We start from the raw sequence: 21,844 nt of genomic DNA on the forward strand, positions 1-21,844 counted from the left end.
TATTTTGAGAGATGTCTGTTTAGGTCTTCTGCCCATTTTTTGGTTGTATTCTTTGTTTTTTGATATTGAGCATCAAGAAAAATGGTACAGATGAACCTGTTTCCAGAGCAAGAACAGAGACACAGATGTAGAGAATGGACATTTGAACGCAGCAGGGGAAGGGGAGGGTGGGAAGAACTGGGAGAGGAGCATTGATATATACACACTATCATGTATAAAACAGATAGCTAACAGGAGGCTCGGCTCGGTGCTCTGTGATCATCTTGATGAGTGGGATAGGAGGAAGATGGGATGGAGGCCCAAGAGAAAGGGGCTATATGTACACATACAGCTGATTCACTTCAATGTACAATAAAAACTAACACAACATTGTAAAGCAACTATACTGTAATTTTTGTTAAAAAAAAAAAAAAAGGCAATTTATTCCTCCAACGCACCATGTATGTTTCACAACCCCATGTATCTGCATGTATCTGCCTAGCTGGTCCTTTGTTCTCTTTTCCAACTAGTGAATTCCTTCTCACTTCCCAAAGCCCCAGATTGAATGCTACACCCTTTATCTAGCTGTTCCTTATTCCCCAGATACTTTTAACACCCTTTTAGCATTGCATTTTTTACATTGCATCAGTTATTTATTTGTATGCATCTATCTTCTGAGACATTGAACGCACAAAGATCAGGACATTTTCTTATTTATCTTGATGTTGCTAGCATAGTACACAGCATCCAATAGGAGGAAGCTGCAATTTAAAGAATTAGGAAAATACTCATAATAAAAGCCATTAATGGAGAGAAGATTTTGGATAATTCTGAATGTCTACCAAAGTCTTCCACTTCCCAGTAAGGCGTGTCTAAGTTTCTCAACAGAAGGAAAAGGAATATTTGTTTTAAAACTCTGTAATAACCTGTGTGTGGTTTTAAAAAAGGAAAAGGAAGGGTAAATATCCTAACACTACAGGGGAGGACACTGCCTCACACACGTCAGAGTGCTGACCGAAGACAGGAGCCCTGAAGACAGGCTTTGTCATTGAATTAAGGGCATCAAGGTTAAACAGCATAAAAAAAGAAGTCTCAAGATGAAGATGGGAGTGATAGCAGAAATAGCCTCCTACGATTTCCGAAAGGCAGAGAAAATAACAGCAGCAGCAACAGGAAATGACAAAGGGACCAAATCAAGACAGACCTGAGAATGACAGTGTGTTTTTCGTGGCCACTACATGGACAGGAAACACTGGCAGCAGCACTCTTTCATCAGTAAACAAAATCAACAGTCAAGTACAGGGAGAAAAGTGGGGCTTTGAAACAAAGTAGATCTGGAGTGAAATCCTGGCTCTACCAGTTACTATGTGTAAGAATGAGGGACCTTCCTGGTGGTCCAGTGGCTAAGATTCCACACTCTCAATGCAGGAGCCCTGAGTTCAAACCCTGGTCAGGGAACTAGAGTTCACATGCCGCAACTAAAGATCCCGCGTGCTGCCATGAAGATCCAAGAGCCCCAGCCCTGCCAAATAAATAAATAAATATTAAAAAAAAATAATAATGAACCTCGGGAACATCGATAGCCTGGGTCTTCTAAGAGATGCCATTTCTGGGAAACTGACCTTTTATTCACTGGATCCACAGCAAGCACTAAATGTGGAAGCGTTATTTTGTGCTGGTGACTTGCAGATGGGCAGATGGATTTACAGGAAAAGCAAAGCTCATCTGGCAGAACCGTCACACTGTGTAGCGTGTACTGGCTGAACCTGTACCTCCGTCTGGGAGGGCAGTGTGTTGCCTCCTGCTTTGTGTAATTGGTACCATAAGCTTCCACATCCTTTGTGATGAAAGGAACTTCACATCCTTTCACTTATGTCTTTGGTGTCTCTCCATCAATCATTTCAATACACTGTGATTGCACTATTGTGACAACCACATATTATCTATATGACCCTTGACAAATTACTTAAATTTCTAAGTCCCAGTCCCTCATCTGTAGTACCTGTCATGTAGTAGAAATTTGACAAATGATTGCAATGAAATAGCAAAGAGATTTTTTTAATAATTTCCCAGCTTCAACATCTTTTACCTTTGTTTCATTCCTTCTTACTTCTTGTATTTAATCAGTCACCAAGACACATCAATTTATCTTTCAAGATATTTATTATATGAGCCTTCCATTGGTTTATAAAACACTATGTACAACATCCCTCACTCTCTTGGAAATTTACAATACATATTACTATATTAAGACTAATAATTCCTAAAGAAAAAAAAACTTTACTCAATATTTGCCCAATGAAATTACCTCTGGAACTGTTTTTGTTTTTTGAATTTGAATTATTTTGAAACCCTAAGCTCTTCTGTTACCAACCAAGATGAAACCATAAACCATGAAAAGTTTTGACCTTGGAAAAGACTCAGGATGAGTGAAGGTGGTTTTCTACTTTACTTTAAAATGATAAATAAGGATACCAATATTGATGTTGGTGAGATAGTAACAATATATTCCTAAATGATTTTGTTTCTTGAAATCTGATTAGTTTTATCCTGATTTAAATTATAAAACATAGTCAAAGTTTATACTTTTATTTACTCTATAAATTTTATTTTAAAAATCTGTCTTTCTACAATAGAATTATCTCTTACTACCAGAGTCATTCTTGCTTTTCTTACCAAACACAGCTAAATTCCAGAATTTTAGATCCAAGAAGGAATTCCAAGTAAAGATCTTAACCCAAGCCATTTGGTCACCAAGACAAGCACAGTTCTGTGCCTTCATGGGGTCGCACAGAGTCGGACACGACTGAAGCGACTTAGCAGCAGCAGCAGAAGCAGCAGCCTTCATGCTTACTTTCTCACTCCACTATGTGCGGAAAATCAATACAAGCCTAGGGAAAGCCAAGATAGGATACTGTCTTTATGTGGCTGCATGTTGAAAATAGAGCAGTTCTAAAAGTAGATATTACTCGTAGTAAAGTAGATATTACATGTAGAAAAGTCTAATGAGCCCACAACAGAAACGAAGGTTGTTAACGATCCAGAGATTTGGGAGAAAAGTCCAAGGTGAAAGAGACAGTAAAGTGGCAGCTAACTATAGATTAAGGGTAAGTATATTTACAGGAAAAGTTAAATAGTCATAGTTTTATATGAAATTAAGATTTGGTTTTTGTTTTGGTTCTGATCAATATTAGCTTATAATTAGGAAGTTTTCGCTGTTATTTTAGCTAAGTTGGTCTTTCCAATGTGTTGCCTCTTTGTATAACTATTTTATTTTTTTTTTATGAAACAATGATTTTTATTTATTTTTTTTTAATTGTATAACTATTTTAAACGTCTCATTTAAAAAAAAAAAATACAACAGAAGTTAAAAAGCCTAATTCATTCAGTTGGCCACTAACAAAGAACGACTGGATATGATTTTTCTTCCAGAAGAAGAAAGGTTGAATATTGACCCCAATGAAGCAAAGTACACAAATCTACATGTGGTACTTACATATTTCACACAGAGATTTTCATCTCATACATTTTTGGGTGATTCACTCATACAACAAACTTTTATTGATATATTCTTTATGAGATATACTATTTGGGGGATACATGTTCTTAATAAACATGTGGAGAACCTCAGCTTAACAGTAACTTTGGCCGCCAGAAAAAGTTGGTTAAAAAAGGGAATCATAAAAAAAAAAAAAAAAATGCATACATACCTTAAATATTTTGTTCTAACTCAAAACATACAAATGAATATTCATTTGCCAATCTATTGATGTTGGGCCAAGATTTTTTTTTAGTACAAATCCATTCTTTTTCTTTCCTGAATGAATCAAAATGCATCATCTAAGATTTCCATTTGTGCTTTTTAAAATGAAAACCTAAAAATATATTTGAGAAACAATATAAGTACATAACTTTTCCAAGTGTATACATCTTCCGACATTTTATAGCTGTCTTGGTTACAATTATTTTGGTAGCAACTTTTTAGCATCGGTGTTTATCAGATCAGATCAGATCAGTCGCTCAGTCGTGTCCGACTCTTTGCGACCCCATGAATCGAAGCACGCCAGGCCTCCCTGTCCATCACCAACTCCTGGAGTTCACTGAGACTCAGGTCCATCGAGTCAGTGATGCCATCCAGCCATTTCATCCTCTGTCGTCCCCTTCTCTTCCTGCCCCAGTCCCTCCCAGCATCAGAGTCTTTTCCCAATGAGTCAACTCTTCGCATGAGGTGGCCAAAGTACTGGAGTTTCAGCCTTAGCATCGGTCCTTCCAATAATCTCTAATTAAATGTTATAATTCCAAAAGAAATAAAGCTGAGAAAGGCTGATCTTCAAAGATACTGTCCAAAGTGACTTGTAGACTGGCATTATAGAGCAGACACCAGATCCTGTCCAGTGTCTACAAACCCTTTACAGAAATATGACATCCATCTCATGCTTTATGTTTTTTTCCTTCTAACTATAAAATTTCTGGTACACTGGTGAGTATTTATTAAATAACTGTTGACTGAATGAGGGCACACAAGTAATTATCCAATCTTTACTGTACATGCCTGAAGCTGCATGTCTGCAGCGAATCCTTTTAGGAGGCAACATGATTTGTGGCTCAGCTGGTAAAGAATCCGCCTGCAATGCAGGAGACCTGGGTTTGATCCCTGGTTTGGGAAGATCCCCTGAAGAAGGGCATGGCAACCCACTCCAGTATCCTGGCCTGGAGAATTCCATGGACTGTCCATGGAGTCACAAAGAGTTGGACATGACTGAGCAACTTTCATTTTCATTTTTCATGATACACTGAAAAGAGTATGAATAATGTAGTTAAACAGACCAACATGCGGATGCCAAGCACGTGTGACTTCTGGTGCGGTATTTCACCTAGGTCTCACCTTTATAAGAGAGCTAAAAAACCACCCTTGGGGAGTTATTATGAAGATTAATCAACAGAGCATACTGAAAGTGTGTCACAGGTCAGTTGTCCCAGAGGCAGACTGTGAGATGGAGTTAGACTCTAGAACATTTATTAGAGAGTACTTTTAGGATCAGCACCTGGGGAGGGAGGATATAAAAGGATTGAGCAAAGGGAAGTTTGAGCTTTGATGCAGACCTGACAACAGCTCCCGCTGACCCCACGGGGAGCTTTAGAACTAAAGTGAGCCATTGGAATTTCTCCAGGTAAGGCGAAATGGCTGGATTTTATACCTGATGCTTGATCACGAGGGTGACCTTAGGCAAGGCGACTTTGTGCAGCTGAGGAAACCCCAGAGGGCTGCAGGTGACCAACTCTCCCAGAGGATGGGCAACAGACTCTCAAGGATCTAGGCATCCATTCTCCATATTCATCACAAAAGGCCTGACCAATGATATTAGCAAACAAAAGGTAGTTCCTTTCCTTCCTATCAGCAGTCCCTTTTCAGTTTAGACAGAGTCCTCATTCTCTCCAATCACAATCCATGCCAACATGCCCTCAGCTATCAGAGTTGACTCATTTCTCCATGTCTTAGTATTGGAAGCACACCCTTCCTGATAGTTAACTTTTCCCTTCCTCTGCTAAACAGGCACTTTCTTCCTCTGCGCTCACCAACATATCGAAAGCACTCATATCTTTTCTTGGTTACAAGATCAACTACAATTATAACAGTGTATGTAATCTATATTTTTACTCGTCTGAATGGTCTGAATCTCTATTTGTTTTATCTGTACAGATCTTAAAGAGCAATATTGCACATAACACTTGAAAATATTTTAAAATTTTAACATATGCACCAAGAAGCAGGCATCATTAGTCAGCCCTTATCAAACATCTGTTATCTGCTCCCTGAAGATCTGAAAGCCATCCACTATTGGAGCAACAACTTCTAACCAGAGTTCAGGCTGCAATCAGCGATAGATATTGGAAAATAAGTTGAGTTCTTCTGAACTAAAACTTTTTCTAGTAAGTAAATGTCAGAGTTTTATGAGTTCAGAATACATCAGGGATTTTAAAAGCCCTCCAGAAGTTAAGGCTGTGTAGTCCTTAAAGTGCCTTCAGATGTGGGTCAGCTGGTCACCCCATAATGAGACCCCTTTCACTGAGCTCTCTCCCCTTCTATAAATGGGGTGAAAGTGAATAGGGAATTCTCCTCTAAATGATCTTGTCCTAACCCTGTAATCTCTTTTATGGTTTAGTTTTGGAGGTTGGGAGGGAGGAATATTTGTTTTATAATCAAAAATTAACTTAAAAATGGAATGAGGATCATGGAAGTATTAAGAATAATCAGAGGATAAGAATATTTCAGGAAGCTTGCCTCATTCCCCTAAGATTGAGATTAGGATGCCCTTAGCTATGTGGGAAAATAAAAATAAAAACCTGATCAAGATTATCAACTACTGAATTGTTTCTGAAAATAGTCCAGCAAGTGGCCATAGAAGGGGTGGTGTGGTCTTTACTTAGGTATTAATGACATGACATCCTCTTCCTTTGTTTTTTAACCATTTTTTAAATTGAAGTATAATTTACAATGCTATGTTAGCTTCAGGTGTACAGCAAAGTGATTAAGTTATATATCATTTTATATATACATATATAAGCTGATATATATATATAATATCTATATTGAGTTATATATATATAAGCCATATATATATATGGCTTCCCAGGTATGTCAGCTGGTAAAGAATTCACCTCCAATGCAAGAGACCCCAGTTTGATTCCTGGGTTGGGAAGTTCCCTGGAGAAGGAAATGGCTACCCTCTCCAACATTCTTGCCTGGAGAATCCCCATGGACAGAGGAGCCTGGTGGGCTACAGTCCATGGGGTTCCAAAGAGTCAGACATAACTGAGTAAGATAGATATATATATATATATAGATATATATATAGATATATATTTGTTCCTTTTAGACATCTTCCTCTTTTGAATGACCACTTGGCTTAGAGGGAAGGAGAGCTCTGTTTGCTTTTGTGTTACTTACAGTCAGTGGACTGCTTCAGGACTAAGTTTGCTTCTAATGCAGCGTTAGGCAGCTTTTATAGAAAAAGAAAGGTCTGGGATTCTCAACAATGCAATTCAACACTGAGATTTGATCCTGGTTCCTTTGTACATGTGAACATTCCCCTTTGTACGTGTTATTAAGAAGTCTGAAAACTTTGGAGAGAGAAATGGGAGTAAGAGAGGAGGAGCCCCTGGAGGAGGAGAGAAGAAAAATGTTGGGAAGGAGAAAGGAGGAGGAAGAGGAAGAAGGAAAAAGGAGAAAAAGAAGGTATTGGCAACGGAGGAGGAAGGAAGTCAGAGGAGGAGGAGAATGAATATGGTCTTAGAGAAGATCAGAAGTAGAATGGAAACTCCATGTTTGGCCAGAGCTTGGGGACACTGTCTATCTGTGCACACACATGTGTTTATGTGCATAGGGACCCCTTTTGTTCCTCAGTTACACTAGAGAAAGCTTGGAGCAAGCAGGGTGGGTAAACATGTAATCAGTTCTCACGGGGTCTTCTGTGCTGATTGTGGCACTTTACTCTCAGAAGCCCACAAAATGATCCTGTAAAATAGACATTATTTTTATGTCCAATTTATATAGCAAGGAATCTGAAGTACAGAGGGATAAGCCACTTGCCCAAGGTCCTAGAGAGAGCAAATGGTGGAGCCAGGATAAAAGTCCAGTCTTTTTGACTCCGAAGTCTTTGTTCACAATTGAAGAATGACCACTGTTAATTACAGATACCATAACTTCTCTTGTCAGTCATTCTAGTTTATATTTTTGGTATGAATATAAAATTCTATTTCATATGAAATAGAGTATGTGACAGTAAAGATTTGACATGTGTAGCTGTCCTGGGTGAGTTCTTAACACAGTGAGAGCTGCATCCAGGATTGCCTGGCTGGAGAACACCCTCTTCCCCTCTTAACTAGCGATAGTGGTATGGGTGGTTATGTCTGAGTCTTCCTGCCTTTGTGTATCTGGTCACAACTCTACACAATGTGGAAAGAGATGTCTCTCCCACAGACAAAAACCAGTGCTGGGTCTCTACACTTGTCACTCAATGTCTTCCATACAGGCTCCATCTGGAAAGAGAGATCACCTAGGGGTGTGCTTTGAAGACCTCAAAATCTCCTCACCAAAATAAATATCTAACTCATTTGTTTGTTAAAATTTGCAGTCCCATAACTATCATCTTGAGCCAACCAGGAAACACATTTTTTTTGTAGGAGAACAAAGTAAAATCGTGAACCTCAATTTACACAGTTCCAAAATTTCCTAACCCCTCAGCATGTACCACGGATGCAGACGCTGGGAGCACATTACCTAAACCCAGCAATATTGTCAATTACTAGGGATCACACTGACTAGGGTTCTTCCTCTGCAACCCATGCTTTCACACATTTATAATATTTTCTAAAATTTTCTGCATATGCAACCCGTATCTTTTCATCTATTACTTGTGTTCAACTCTTTAACACATTTTCTGAGATGTTGGAATATTACACAAAAGAAAACTAGAGTAAGAAATGCCAAGTTGTTGCAAATGTTGCAAATGACATAATCCAGGGGTAGGAGGAAAACCTTCATGGGTATTTTTTGCAAGACTATCATTAGATCCATGTAAGCTACACCTATATTTAATAAGCATCCTTGGTGAATATTCTCTCATAATACATGACAGAAAAAATGTGAAATAAAATTCCAAGGATGTTAAAATATTATGTTGTGTTCAAAACACATAGTAACATTTCTTATTTTGAAGGTAAAGAAAAGGCATACAGGGGCTTTCCTGATGGCTCAGTGATAAAGAATCCACCTACCAATTCAGGAGACATGGGTTTCGGCCCTGGTCCAGGAAGATCCCACATGAGGCAGAGCAACGAAACCTGCGCGCCACAACTATTGAGACTGTGCTCTAGAGCCGGGGAACTGCTACTATTGAGCCCAAGCGCTGCAGCTAGCGAAGCCCATGCGTCCTAGAGACCATGCTCTGCAACGAGACAAGCCACTGCAGTGAGAAGCCCGAGTGCTGCCACTGGAGAGTACACCCTGCTCTCTGCGAGGAAAAGGAACTAGAGAAGCATACCGCAGTGAAGACCTAGCACAGCAAAAATAAGTAAACAAATAAAATTACAAAAAGAAGAAAGAAAAGGCATAGAATTTAGGGGCTGGAATTTTTTTTAATGTTTTCTTTGTGAATAATTATAGATTTACAGATAAATTACAAAGAGAGTGGACAGAATTCCTTTATAACCTCATCCAGTTTACCCGAATGTTAACATTGGCAGAACCATGTTACATTTGTCAATACTGAAGATGGACATACTATTAACCAAACCACAGACCTTATTCAAATCACCAGTTTTTCCACTAATGCCTGTTTACTATTCTAAGATCTCCAGGATGCCACATAGCATTTCGTATGATTTTTATTAAAGCATAATCTGGTTCTTTTCAACCCGTGAAATAAATGAATGATGGACAGATAGTTGGTTTAAATGGCACCAGATCATAAGCCTACCAGGGTGCTTGCAATTCTTGGTATTATCCTAATGAAAGAAAAACTGTAGGAAAAAAATTGGAAGAGAAGGTTCTGGCATCTCATGAGGACAGAGGTAGCCCATAAGCAATGCCACTCTGCCATTTGGCATAGAAAGTTGAACAGAATGGTTTAGTTTAAAAAAAAAAAAAAAACACCTTTACTCTGGGGGATCCTATCATAGGCTGATAATGGGATGGGATATACAGGAGGTAATAAAAAGTATACCTTAGAGTTAAAAAAAAAAAAAAAGGCCAATACAGGTGAAATCCTACTAGAAAACCATCATCTGGTTCAATATATTTAAAAAAATCATTTTAATAAACGAGCAGATGGCCCTAAGGAATTGCTTTGCCAATATGATTACAGGTAATTTTATTAAATTTTCAATAATGGATATCTACCAGGCCTCCTTATGTGAAACATTCTTCCATTTATCATCTAAATGGTAACCGCATTTGCCTTCAATATTAGGAGAGTTTTTAAAAGCTGGCCAAAGTCAGCATCAAGATAAGCCAACTACCAGAAGATCTAAACCAACATGACTTAAATTTGAAAAGACAAGATAAAAGAAAAAAGGTATTACAATAGAGAGAGGGAAACTTAAGCTCATGGGCAGAGCAGACACAGAGAAAACATGGAAGGAAATCCAAACAGCTGGTTTGTAGATGAAAATCTTCAGTCCAGCAGCTCCACACAGACACCCCTGTCTCACTCTTCACAGTTGGAATTGGAGAGAAGGGAAAAAATGCTCTCTCCACTTTCTCTCCACCCGAGATGCAAAGTTTTGATTCACAGTCAATATTCTCTATGGGCTTCCCAGATGGCACAGGGCTAAAACATCCTCCTTCCAATGCAGGAGGCATGGGTTTAAACCCTGGGTCAGCAAGATCCCCTGGAGTAAGAAATGGCAACCCACGCCAGCATTCTTGCCTGGAGAATCCCATGGACAGAGAAGCCTGGCAGACTACAGTCCATGGGGTTGCAAATAGTCGAACATGACTGAGTGCACACACACACACACACACACACACACACATATACACAATCATCTATGAAATCGCAGCAAAATTTTGTATCAGGAAATTAGAATTATTTCATGAAATACTGACTAGGTTAATGAAAATATACAGAGAAAGTGTCATAAAACACTGCATACATGTAGGCTATAACCAATAGCCATGGTTATCATCATTTTACCAGGAAAAGGTAATCAACAAAATCTAAATGAGCTAAGATTGTAATGTACCTAGAGGAGTGTTAGCCCTAGAGTTTATCTTCAATAAACAGTACCTGTTGCTTTGAAATCACTATTTTTTAAAAGACAGCTACTAAGGATTATCTCTTTGCCTTTTCATACTGTCCATGGGGTTCTCAAGGCAAGAATTACTGAAGGGGTTTGCCATTCCCTTCTCTAGTGGACCACTTTTAGTCTGAACTCTCCACCATGACCCGTCCATCTTGGGTGGCCCTACAGGGCATGGCTCATAGTTTCATTGAGTTAAACAAGGCTGTGGTCCATGTGATCAGTTTGGTTAGTTTTCTGTGATTATGGTTTTCATTCTGTGTGCCCTCTGATGGATAAGGATAAGAGGTTTATGGAAGCTTCCTGATGGGAAAGACTGACTGTGGGGGAAACTGGGTCTTGTTCTGATGGGCGGGGCCATGCTCAGTAAATCTTTAATCCAATTTTCTGTTGATGGATGGAACTGTGTTCCCTCCCTGTTGTTTAGCCTGAGGCCAAGTTGTCGACACACCCCTCCACTGGAGACTCCTGGACACCCACAGGCACCTGACTCAGTCTCTTGTGGGGACACTGCTCCTTTCTTCTGTCTCCTGGTTCACACAAGGTTTTGGTTGTGTCCTCCCAAGAGTCTGTTTCCCCAGACCTGTGGAAGTTCTGCAAACAAATCCCAAAGGTCTCCAAAGTCAAATTCCCTCAGAGTTCTCAGTCCCTTTGCTGGGTCCCCAGGTTGGGAGTTGGCATCACCAACTCCATGGACATGAGTTTGAGGAAGACCAAGGAGTTAGTGATGGACAGGGAACCCTGGCGTGCTGCAGTCCATGGGGTTGCAAAGAGTCAGAAATGACTGAGCAACCGAACTGAACTAAGGATTATGGATCATGTTCACCAAGCATTCATGTTTTATGATACAGTTGATGTAATTAACTTGTAGAAATTCAAATCTTGTACAGTAAGACCCCTACATACAAACCTTCAAGTTTTAAACGTTCAAAGATGCAAACGTGCATTTGCATGTCCAATCACACAAGTTAGTTCATGTATCTGGCATACATTGTCATGTGCGTGCATTCTCAACAGGTGGTTGTGCTTTTGTGGACTTTACTGTATAGAGCTGTATAGTAGTACTGTATCCTTATTTCAAGACCAGGATGTCGGAGCCAAGCACATAAGCAGTGGTAATGTAGCTGGTATTGCTACCAGTCCCTGTATGCCAGCTGTTATACTGTATGTACTACTGAACTTTTCATGGTACTGTACTGTAATATTTAAAATCTTTGTGTTTGCTTGCTTTTTATGTATTACTTATGTGAAAAGTATTATAAATCTATTACAGCACAGTACTATACAGCTGATTGTATAGGTACCTAGGCTTACTTTGCTGGGCTCTAAGAAGGGAACCCATTCGTGTGTAGGGAACTTACTGTAGTCATCAGGGGCCTGATTTCCTAAATCTTATTCCATTAGATTGCCTAATTTTTGACCCTAAGGGAGTTATGCACTAATGTAATTATAATTATTAAACATAATAAATAAAGAGACTCATAGCACCTGTTATTTCCCTACTGTCCCTCCCAAGATTCTCATTCTCACAATTTGCTGTTTAAAAAAAAAAATCAACTTAATTTGGAGTGGAAGATTATGATGCAATTGAAATAATTCCATGCCCATTAAGTACACCAGAGCCACTGAGGCTAAAAATCCCAACCATACAATGGTCAAAGTATTTCTAAGTGTTTTTCTTTCAAAAGTTTCTAAGGAATAGCATTCTTTTGAAGAATTCCAGTCACACTGGTATTACTGACATAAAACCAGTATAAATGCACAAATTTGATAACTGACCTTCCTAAATTTGAAAAGAGAGTGCTTTACTCCAGATTTGGAAAGAAAACTGGCCTGGACACTGTGAGATTTCTGGAATATCCTGATTTCCTAGCAGGTATAAACACTGTAAGAAATCTTTTTTTTTTTTTTTTTTTTTGGTAGCCAAACATGGAGAAATACATCTGGAAAAAAAAAGGTGGAGAATGTTTCCTTCAGAGTTTCTGTTTTGTTTTTTAACCTAGACTGAAGCTGGGAAGACTGAAGGCAGGAGAAGAAGAGGATGACACAGGACAAGATGGTTGGATGGCATTACCGACTCAATGGACGTAAGTTTGAGCAAGCTCCGGGAGATGGTGAGGGACAGAGAAGTCTGGCATTGCAGTCTGTGGGGTCGCAAAGAGTTGGACACAACTGAGCAACTGAACAACAACAAGGGGGGAAAATATACCCAAAATTTGGTGATCATAAGTATCAGAAATAAAGTGAAGTCTGGTAGTAAAGTGAAAGTAAAGGAAACAAGGAAACACGGGCTTCCCAGGCGGCACTAGTGGTAAAGAACCCGCCACCAGTGCAGGAGACATTAGAGATATGGGTTTGATCCTTGAGTGGGGAAGATCCCTTGATGAGGAATTTCAACCCACTCCAGTATTCTTGCCTGGAGAATCCCATGGACAGAAGAGCCTGACGGGCTGCAATCCATAGAGTCACACAGAATCAGACACGAATGAAGCAGCTTAGCACAGCACAGCACTAAGGAAACACACAAGAGTGTTAAAGACTGTGCAAATCTTTAAACTTCTATTCTTATCCCAGGTTTCCCTCAATGACCCATCTCTCCCATCAGCAATTTCCAGTTGGAAATAAACCAGCTAGTGAAACTAATTCATACTGAGATCTAACATTTTAAAGGCACTGTTTGTTAATACAAATGACCCTCTAACAGGTGGAGCTTAAGCAATTAGGGGAGAATTTGGGTATGAGGGCTCCCCCAGTATCCTGAGACCATCATAGACCCTCCACCCCTAGGTCTGTTCTTCTTCTGTCAACACTCAATTCTCTTCCTGACCAACAGTAAATATTTAAAGGGAAGTTAACTAAGGCTTAGAGTGCAGTCAATTCATGGATTAGAGATAAATTGACCTGTTGGTATTGCTATCAGACCTGACCTCTAGGCCACTTCAGCCTCATGCCCTACGGCCTTGGTACCCAAGTGTGGTCCACAGACCAGTAGCCTTAGCATCCCCTGGGATCTTATTAAATATGAGAAATAGCTGGCTCCATCTTAGACCCATAGAATCCCCAAGGATATGCAGACAGGTAAAGTTTGAGGAACTGCTGTAATGTAAGAGCTGAACATGGTCAGCAAGTCTTGAACAGGTGATGTGTGGTTGCCCGTGGTGTGTAAGCAGATCTCCCGCTCTTCTGATTAGCAGGAATCCTGGGGGTGTCCGCAGAACACCTTGTTTCCTATCCGGTCCATGTGAAGTAATGAGACAAGAATGTACTGGCAGAAACAGTCAAGGCTGGAAGTAAGTTTTGCTCTGTTACCTTCATCTGTTCTCTGCTGCTTTCAGACTTCAAAACTGAACTTTCTGGTTTCCACATTCACCCCATGGTATAGTCATTATGGCAGAATGATACCTATAACTCGTAGCTGCCGTATTGACACCTTGGCTATGCATTTCATTACAAAGCCAAAAGTAAAGCTAAGGGCCATTCAACATAATTGCTCCAAATGACAAAAAAACACCAAGCCTAATTCTTTAGCAGGCCTTCCCATGGCAAAGATACACAGAGAGAACCTTGTTACCTATAGCCACTAACATATCATTTTATCATGTTCCTTTTATACTTAGGCAGGTAGAAAAATGAGGATGAGAGGTGAAAATGAATGTACTGGCACCACATATAAGTCACCACATCACCTAGAATGAAAATAATTGTTAAGTTATTCCCAAGTAAGGAATAGAACCCAGTCCTGTTTGATTCATGGGACTACGGAAAGGCATTTCTTTCATTTCTAGGGACTATTTTGGCCATGAAAGCTAGTCATGTGCCAACAGTCAGGGTTCTAGTCTTCAGACTCACAGTGGGGGCAAAGAAAAAGAATTCCTGTGATCTCAACTGCTAAGCCTGGTTGAAGACTTGTCTTCTCCTTGAAATTCTGCAAGCTAGCCTAGAATGAATGCAGAATAGCAGGTAGTGTATAATTTTACATAAGTTTTCAATGAACAGAAAAGGGGCCATAATGAAGAGTGTTTAAGAGAGATCAAGAGATAATTTTCAAAAAGTAAAGCACATTCTATCCCAGCAGAAATAGCAACCTGGTCAAAACCACATCCTGGTAAAATATTTTGCCAGCATCCTGTGTATCAAGTACCTTTGTTCCCTTTGGGTTTTCTCATTTGAAATGCAAATATTATGTGTGGGTTCTCCCCTATACACACCAAAATTTCCTCATTGGCCTTTTCCCACTAACTTGTGTCCTCATGAAATTAAGAAAAAACAACTGTGGGAAAGGAATAAGGGTGTATGTCAACACATGCCTGCATTCCTAAGGTTTACAAAAATATCAGGAAAAGTTTATAGAAGAACACAGGTACTGAAACCCATGAAAATTTCATCTGTGTAATGTTTGGTTCTCATACAACCTGTCTTTGTAATTTCCCTAACTCTAGCTCTACTACAAGTACTCCTCCTCCACACCCTATTTGAGTGTTATGTGTAAGGACATTTAGCGGGCATTCACTGGGCAAGGATAATGTCTTTTAAACTCTTCCTAATATTTATGTGGGATTTACCTGGCAGCTCATACACTAAAGAATCTGCCTGTAATGCGGGAGACCCAGGTTCAATCCCTGGGTCAGGAAGATCCCCTGGAGAAGGGAAAGGCAAGCCATTCCAGTATTCTTGCCTGGAGAATTCCATGGACAGAGGAGCCTAGCAGGCTACAGTCCATGGGGTCACAAAGAGTCGGACACGACTGAGTGACTAACACTTTCACTGTCACTCTGCCTTTATCTCACATGCTAGCAATGTAATGACCAAACTTCTCCAAGCCAGGCTTCAACAATACGTAAATGGTGAACTTCCAGATGTTCAAGCTGGATTTAGAAAAGGCAGAGGAATCAGTTGGAGAAGGCAATGGCACCCCACTCCAGTACTCTTGCCTGGAAAATCTCATGGGCGGAGTAGCCTGGTAGGCTGCAGTCCATGGGGTCGCTAGGAGTCAGACAAGACTGAGCGACTTCACTTTGACTTTTCACTTTCATGCATTGGAGAAGGAAATGGCAACCCACTCCAGTGTTCTTGCCTGGAGAATCCCAGGGACGGGGGAGCCTGTGGGCTACCGTCTATGGGATCACACAGAGTTGGACACGACTGAAGCAATGCAGCAGCAGCAGCAGCAGCAGAGGAACCAGTGATCAAATTGTCAACATCTGTTGGATCATCAAAAAAGCAAGAGAATTCCAGAAAAACATATACTTCTGCCTTATTGATCACATCAAAGTCTTTGTATGTGTAGATCACAACAAACTGGAAAATTCTAAGAGATGGGAATACCAGACCACCTTATCTCTGCCTCCTGAGAAATCTGTATGTAGGTCAAGAAGCAACAGTTAGAACCAGACATGGAAGAGATTGGTTCAAAATTGGGAAAGGAGTATATCAAGGATATATACTTATTTAACTTTTATGCAGAGTATATCATTCTAAATGCTGGGCTGGATGAAGCATAAGCTGGAATCAAGATTGCCGGGAGAAATATCAATAACCTCAGATATGCAAATGACACCACCATTATGACAGAAAGTGAAGAGGAACTGAAGAGTCTCTTGATGAAGTTAAAAGAAGAGAGTGAAAAAGCTGGCTTAAAACTCAACATTTAAAAAATGTAGATCATGGCATCCTGTCCCATCACTTCATGGCAAATAGTTGGGGAAACAATGGAAACATGACAGACTTTTTATTTTGGGAGGGTCCAAAATCACTGCAGATGGTGACTGCAGCCATGAAATTAAAAGATACTTACTCCTTGGAAGAAAAGCTATGACCAACCAAGACAGCATATTGAAAAGTAGAGACATTACTGTGCCAACAAAGGTCTGTCTAGTCAAAACTATGGTTTTTCCAGTGGTCATGTATGGATGTGAGAGTTGGACTATAAAGAAAGCTGAGCAACGAAGAATTGATGCTTCTAAACTGTGGTGTTAGAGAATACTCTTGAGAGTCCCTTGGACTGCAAGGAGATCCAACCAGTCCTTCCTGAAGGCAATCAGTCCTGAATATCATTGGAAGGACTGATTCTGAAGCTGAAACACCAATAATTTGGTACCTGATGCAAAGAACTGACTCCTTGATGTTGGGAAAGATTGAAGGCAGGAGGAGAAAGGGACGACAGAGGATGAGATTGTTGGATGGCATCACAGACTCGATGGACATGAGTTTGAGCAAGTTCTGGGAGTAGATGATAAACAGGGAAAACAGGTGTGCTGCAGTCCATGGGGGTCGCAAAAAATTGGACACGACTGAGCAACTGAACTGAACTGGACTGAAAGTGTATATATATGTGTGTACTTTGCTCTACATCTGAAACTAATACAGAATTGTAAATCAACTATACTTCAGTTAAAAAAATAATTAATAAACTCTTCGATTGCCACAGCTTCAAGTTTGGTACAACGTACACAAAAAGCACTCAGTGAGTACTCATTTATTAAATGCATGAAACTCTCCAATCGTTTGTAGCAGGAACTGAAAAGGAAGATTAAATTGTTCTTTGGATGGAGATGGAGGATAAAATACGGTGAAGCATAAATACACTGCTGCTAGTGGACAGCAGGGCCAGCCCACAGCATCTAACTACATGCATATGCATGAGGGACACAGAAAGGAAATTCTGGGCTGAGCTACCTGAGGCCCTCAACCCTACAGGCAGCCCTTAATAGAGGAGTGGTAGCCTTGGCTCTCAGAGAACGCAATGGCAACCCACTCCAGTACTCTCGCCTGGAAAATCCCATGGACAGAGGAGCCTGGTAGGCTGCAGTCCACGGGGTCGCTAGGAGTCGGACACGACTGAGCAACTTCACTTTGACTTTTCACTTTCATGCATTGGAGAAGGAAGTGGCAACCCACTCCAGTGTTCCTGCCTGGAGAATCCCAGGGACGGGGGAGCCTGGTGGGCTGCCATCTATGGGGTTGCACAGAGTCGGACACAACTGAAGCGACTTAGCAGCAGCAGCATCAGCCTTGGCTCTTACCTCTGTTGACTTTAACCTAGATGGGAAAGAGGCTGAAAGCTGTACCTGGGTTGGCATCCCTCTCCTTAGGCCCCCAGAACCACAGAGCAAGTTTCAGCTCATGCACATTGTACTCATTTGCCAATAGCCCTGAAAATATGGACAAACACATGCACGGAAAAAAAGAAAGCGGCTGGCCTCCATCCCCCCAATGCACACAAATAGCATGGCCCAGATCTCCCCATTTGGTGTGAGATTTCGCTGACACTGCACCCTCTTCATTAATGCCACCAAGAAATTTCAACCTTAGGCAGCCTTTATCTTCATGGCTTTTTTTCCTTAACTACAATATCCTGTTACTTTTTTATTTCACATACCAATTCTGCATGATTTATTCAGCTGTCTCAGGAAAATGCTATGTTACCATACCACAGAAGACATTAAACTTCATGCAAAGTCCTCCAACATTTAGGGCCTTCATTTTTCTCATGAAGCTTTCTTATTCAATCCCCCCAGAAGCAGTGAATAGGGTAACAATTTAACTATTTCTTTGAATGTGTAAAATGATTTTCAGTTGTCCCCTGCTTATATTGAGAAAGGATTTTCATTTCCAAAGTAACTTCACTTGGCAGTGAACTTCCGAAATAAGTGATGATCACAAAGCCATGACTAACTTCAGATACATGTGTGTTAGTGATTCCCAGAAGGTTGACTACCTCTGGCATTGCTAACTCAGGAGGGGACAGCCCACGAGTCTCCCTTTGGCAACAAGCGCCCACATGTAGTCAGAAGTACATAAAAGGAAAAAGTTAAACAGCCTCTGTTTTGCCAAAAGTCTGTCTCAGCATTGCCTCTGTGCGCTGTAACCCCAACACCTCCTAAAGCCTGGACGCCATCTATTTTGATACCTCAGGAATGAAAAATTCCTGCCATTGATACTTCTTCTCTGGGTTTGACCTTTGCTCATTCTAATCTATGATATCCAGGGGTATCTTATTCTGTGAGTCCCAACTCCTTCCTTATCTGTCGAAAACCTAACCAAGCCCCTCCCACCAATTCCTGACTCCTCGTCCTGTTCCTCTTCCTACTTGCTGATCTACTGCTGCCCTGGGGTGACAATTTGGCACAAGTCTGCACACTCTGAGGACCAGCACTCTCTGAACAAGGCATTACATGCTTTTCAGAATTCATCACACACAAATTATTTAAAGAGTCCCTATAAATACACACTTAGATTTTAAAGAAAATGCAGTGCCACTGCTGAGATTTCTCCAGAGAAGAATTCATGGTGAAAAAAAAAAAAAGCCTTAAAAGGTGGGAATGAAAAGGGCACGGCCTTTCATCCTACGAGGCCTGTGACTTGACCCCACAGAGGTGGAGAGTCAGCTGTGACAGCAGCCTTCAGGGTAGCAGAGGCCCCACTTTCTGTTCAGCACCATATCTGTGACCACCAATGACCACTGTTAGTCCCTCAGAAGGTTGATCCCCACCGCCAGCTGAGACTGGCACAGAGCCCGCCGTCTGGTCCGCTTGCAAATGCCTTCTTAAACCACCTTCTATGAACAGCTCGGTTCTCAGGCTACCCCAGCACAGCTGTGGCCAGCTGCGCTCAGCCTCTGGCCCAGCCATGGATTATGTACCAGATGATTCTTGTCCACTGAAAATACTAGAAACAACTAGGCATACCTTGTATGGCTGAGAAATCAGATCCACCAAGAGAGACCAAAGGAAAGCATTGACATTTGAGGAACAGGCAAACATTTCCGCTGCAAACTTTCCCTGAGACAGGTATATTATGAGGAAATATATCCTTTGGATTCCCAGACACCCATTTGTTTTCTGATTCCCTTTTTTTTTTTTTTTCATTTTGTTTCTTTCTGGTGGGAGGAAATTTAGGAGAAGAATTCTCCCATACTTTATCCAATACGTTTTCTTTTCTCCTCGGTCAAAGACCGTAAAAACAACTTTTGCTGGAATGTTGTCACAGTTCTGAATTTGGAAACCGATATAACTCTGGCTGGCAAGGATGAAGAACACAGGCTCCACACGGTATAATGAGCAACACTTTTTAGAACTCAGAAAACTGACCAGCATCCACGAATGAACTTGGTCCACCCAAATATTTCTATGTATTACAAGTAGACAATTAAACTCTGAATCACCACTTTCAGATAGATAATTTAAACTCCACAGAGTAGCCGGGATGACTTCAAGGTAAAAGCGTTATTGACATCTAAGCATTATTAACCTTTTCAAAATGTTTCTTGGCAGAACTTTCTGATGGCCTTCACTGAGTTTCTGTCATTCCTTCCCTCCTTCTGCTCCGTGCTGTCCCACACTCAGGGACTGGAAGGTTTGGATCGTTTTGAAGTGGATGAGGGAAGAGACTGAGAAAGAAAATAATTGAAGAGCGGGTTTACTCTCTAATGGTAACAAATATTTAACTTGAAAGAGGCCTAAGAATAAATCTCCTCTATGTGGACAGCCACATATAAAAATCTTTGAAAAAAATAATCCTAGTATTTAACTCTGCAAACATGAATGCAATTCCATTTGATTCACTTTTTCCCAATATACCTTAAGTCTGCTTGACTTTTCCCTTTCAAAGAGTTAAGTGAACTCCTGTCTCCCTACTCACTAATTATTTAAAAAGATGATTCAGTGCCGTGTTTGAAAATGTAAGAAGCTTTATTAGTAAGGGTCAATATCCAGAGCATGGCAAAATCGTTTACTTCATGATACTTCTTAAAATTCTTTTCCCACTGACAAATTTGGCCCTTTCACAGAGGCAGGACCAGTGAGCTTCTGGAAGGAGAAAATCTCGAGTTTGCCAAGAGTCTCCCCTACTGGGCTGATGACACCTATTAAAACTCCAAAAAGGAAAATCCTCCAGAGGTCAGGCAGCAGGCGTTTCAGTCCCAGGTCCCACTGTTTCTCAATCTGAACTGAGTCTGGCAACGGCGCACCAGGGTTCCAGGTGCCTGAAGGAACATGAATTGTTTTGCAACTTTAAAGGTATCCTACTGAAAAGAGGGGTCATGCAGAGATGATGCTACTGTTTCTGAGAAATTTTAGTGGGACCCAACTCATGTGTGATCAGTTGTGTTCGACTCTTTGCGACCCCATGGATGATAGCTTGCCAGGCTCCACTCTCCATGGGATTCTCCAGGCAAGAATACTGGAGTGGGTTGCCATTTTCTACTCCAAGAGGTCTTCCCAACCCAGGAATTGAACCCACGTCTCCTGCATTGGCAGGTGGATTCTTTACCACTGTGCTACCTGGGAAGCCCAAGTGGGGCTCAGAGCCTGCTGCAAATCCATTTGGCATTCCTTTTCTCCTAATACCAGCCATAGCCCACACTGTATCTCAGGGCATTAAAAGATTTTCACATGTCAGAGTTCCCTGGTGGCTCAGACGGTAAAGCGTCTGCCTATAATGCAGGAGACCTGGGTTCGATCCCTGGGTTGGGAAGATCCCCTGGAGAAGGAAATGGCAACCCACTCCACTACTCTTGCCTGGAAAATCCCATGCACAGAGGAGCCTGGTAGGCTATAGTTCATGGGGTCGCAAAGAGTCAGACACAATTGAACAACTTCACTTTTACATTTCAGAAGCAATTGGGAAAGAACAGATTTCATTGAAAGCATGCTCATTGTGGATTTAAAATTATAGCTATGTGGATCCTGGGGCAGAGAAAAGAGCAAGAGTCATCTTGTGACAGAAACAGGTATAGTTATCCCTTGCTAACCTTTTGTTTTCTATAGTCATAGAATTCCTGAGGTAGATGGGCATTTGGCCCCCTGGAATAAAGTCTCTTTTTCCCAGCCATTTTGCATTTAGGTGTAGCCATTTTTTAAAAAATTCTTGCCTGAGGGCTCTTAATAGAAGTAATGTGTGGATCTTATGATAAATATCCCTAAAGGGAGAGAGTGGACTTCTCTCCCTTCTTCTCCTTCCACCTGCTACCTGCAGAGTGGCAAGATGGCTGGAGCTTAAGCAGCATTCTTAGACCATGGGGTGACCTTATGAAGAAAGGTCATTAAGCTAGGAGGCATGAGAT

At 40.9% G+C, this 21,844-nt stretch overlaps 1 non-coding gene across 1 annotated transcript; it reads left to right on the forward strand.

The window, feature by feature from the left end:
• Positions 1-21,183: 21,183 nt before the first annotated feature.
• Positions 21,184-21,255, forward strand: TRNAY-AUA (transfer RNA tyrosine (anticodon AUA)). Its single transcript has one exon. It is a non-coding gene; the product is annotated as a tRNA-Tyr (tRNA).
• The last annotated feature ends 589 nt before the right edge of the window (positions 21,256-21,844 follow it).

This window comes from Bubalus kerabau, chromosome 16, assembly GCF_029407905.1.
Source record: "Bubalus kerabau isolate K-KA32 ecotype Philippines breed swamp buffalo chromosome 16, PCC_UOA_SB_1v2, whole genome shotgun sequence".
NCBI lineage: Eukaryota > Metazoa > Chordata > Mammalia > Artiodactyla > Bovidae > Bubalus > Bubalus kerabau.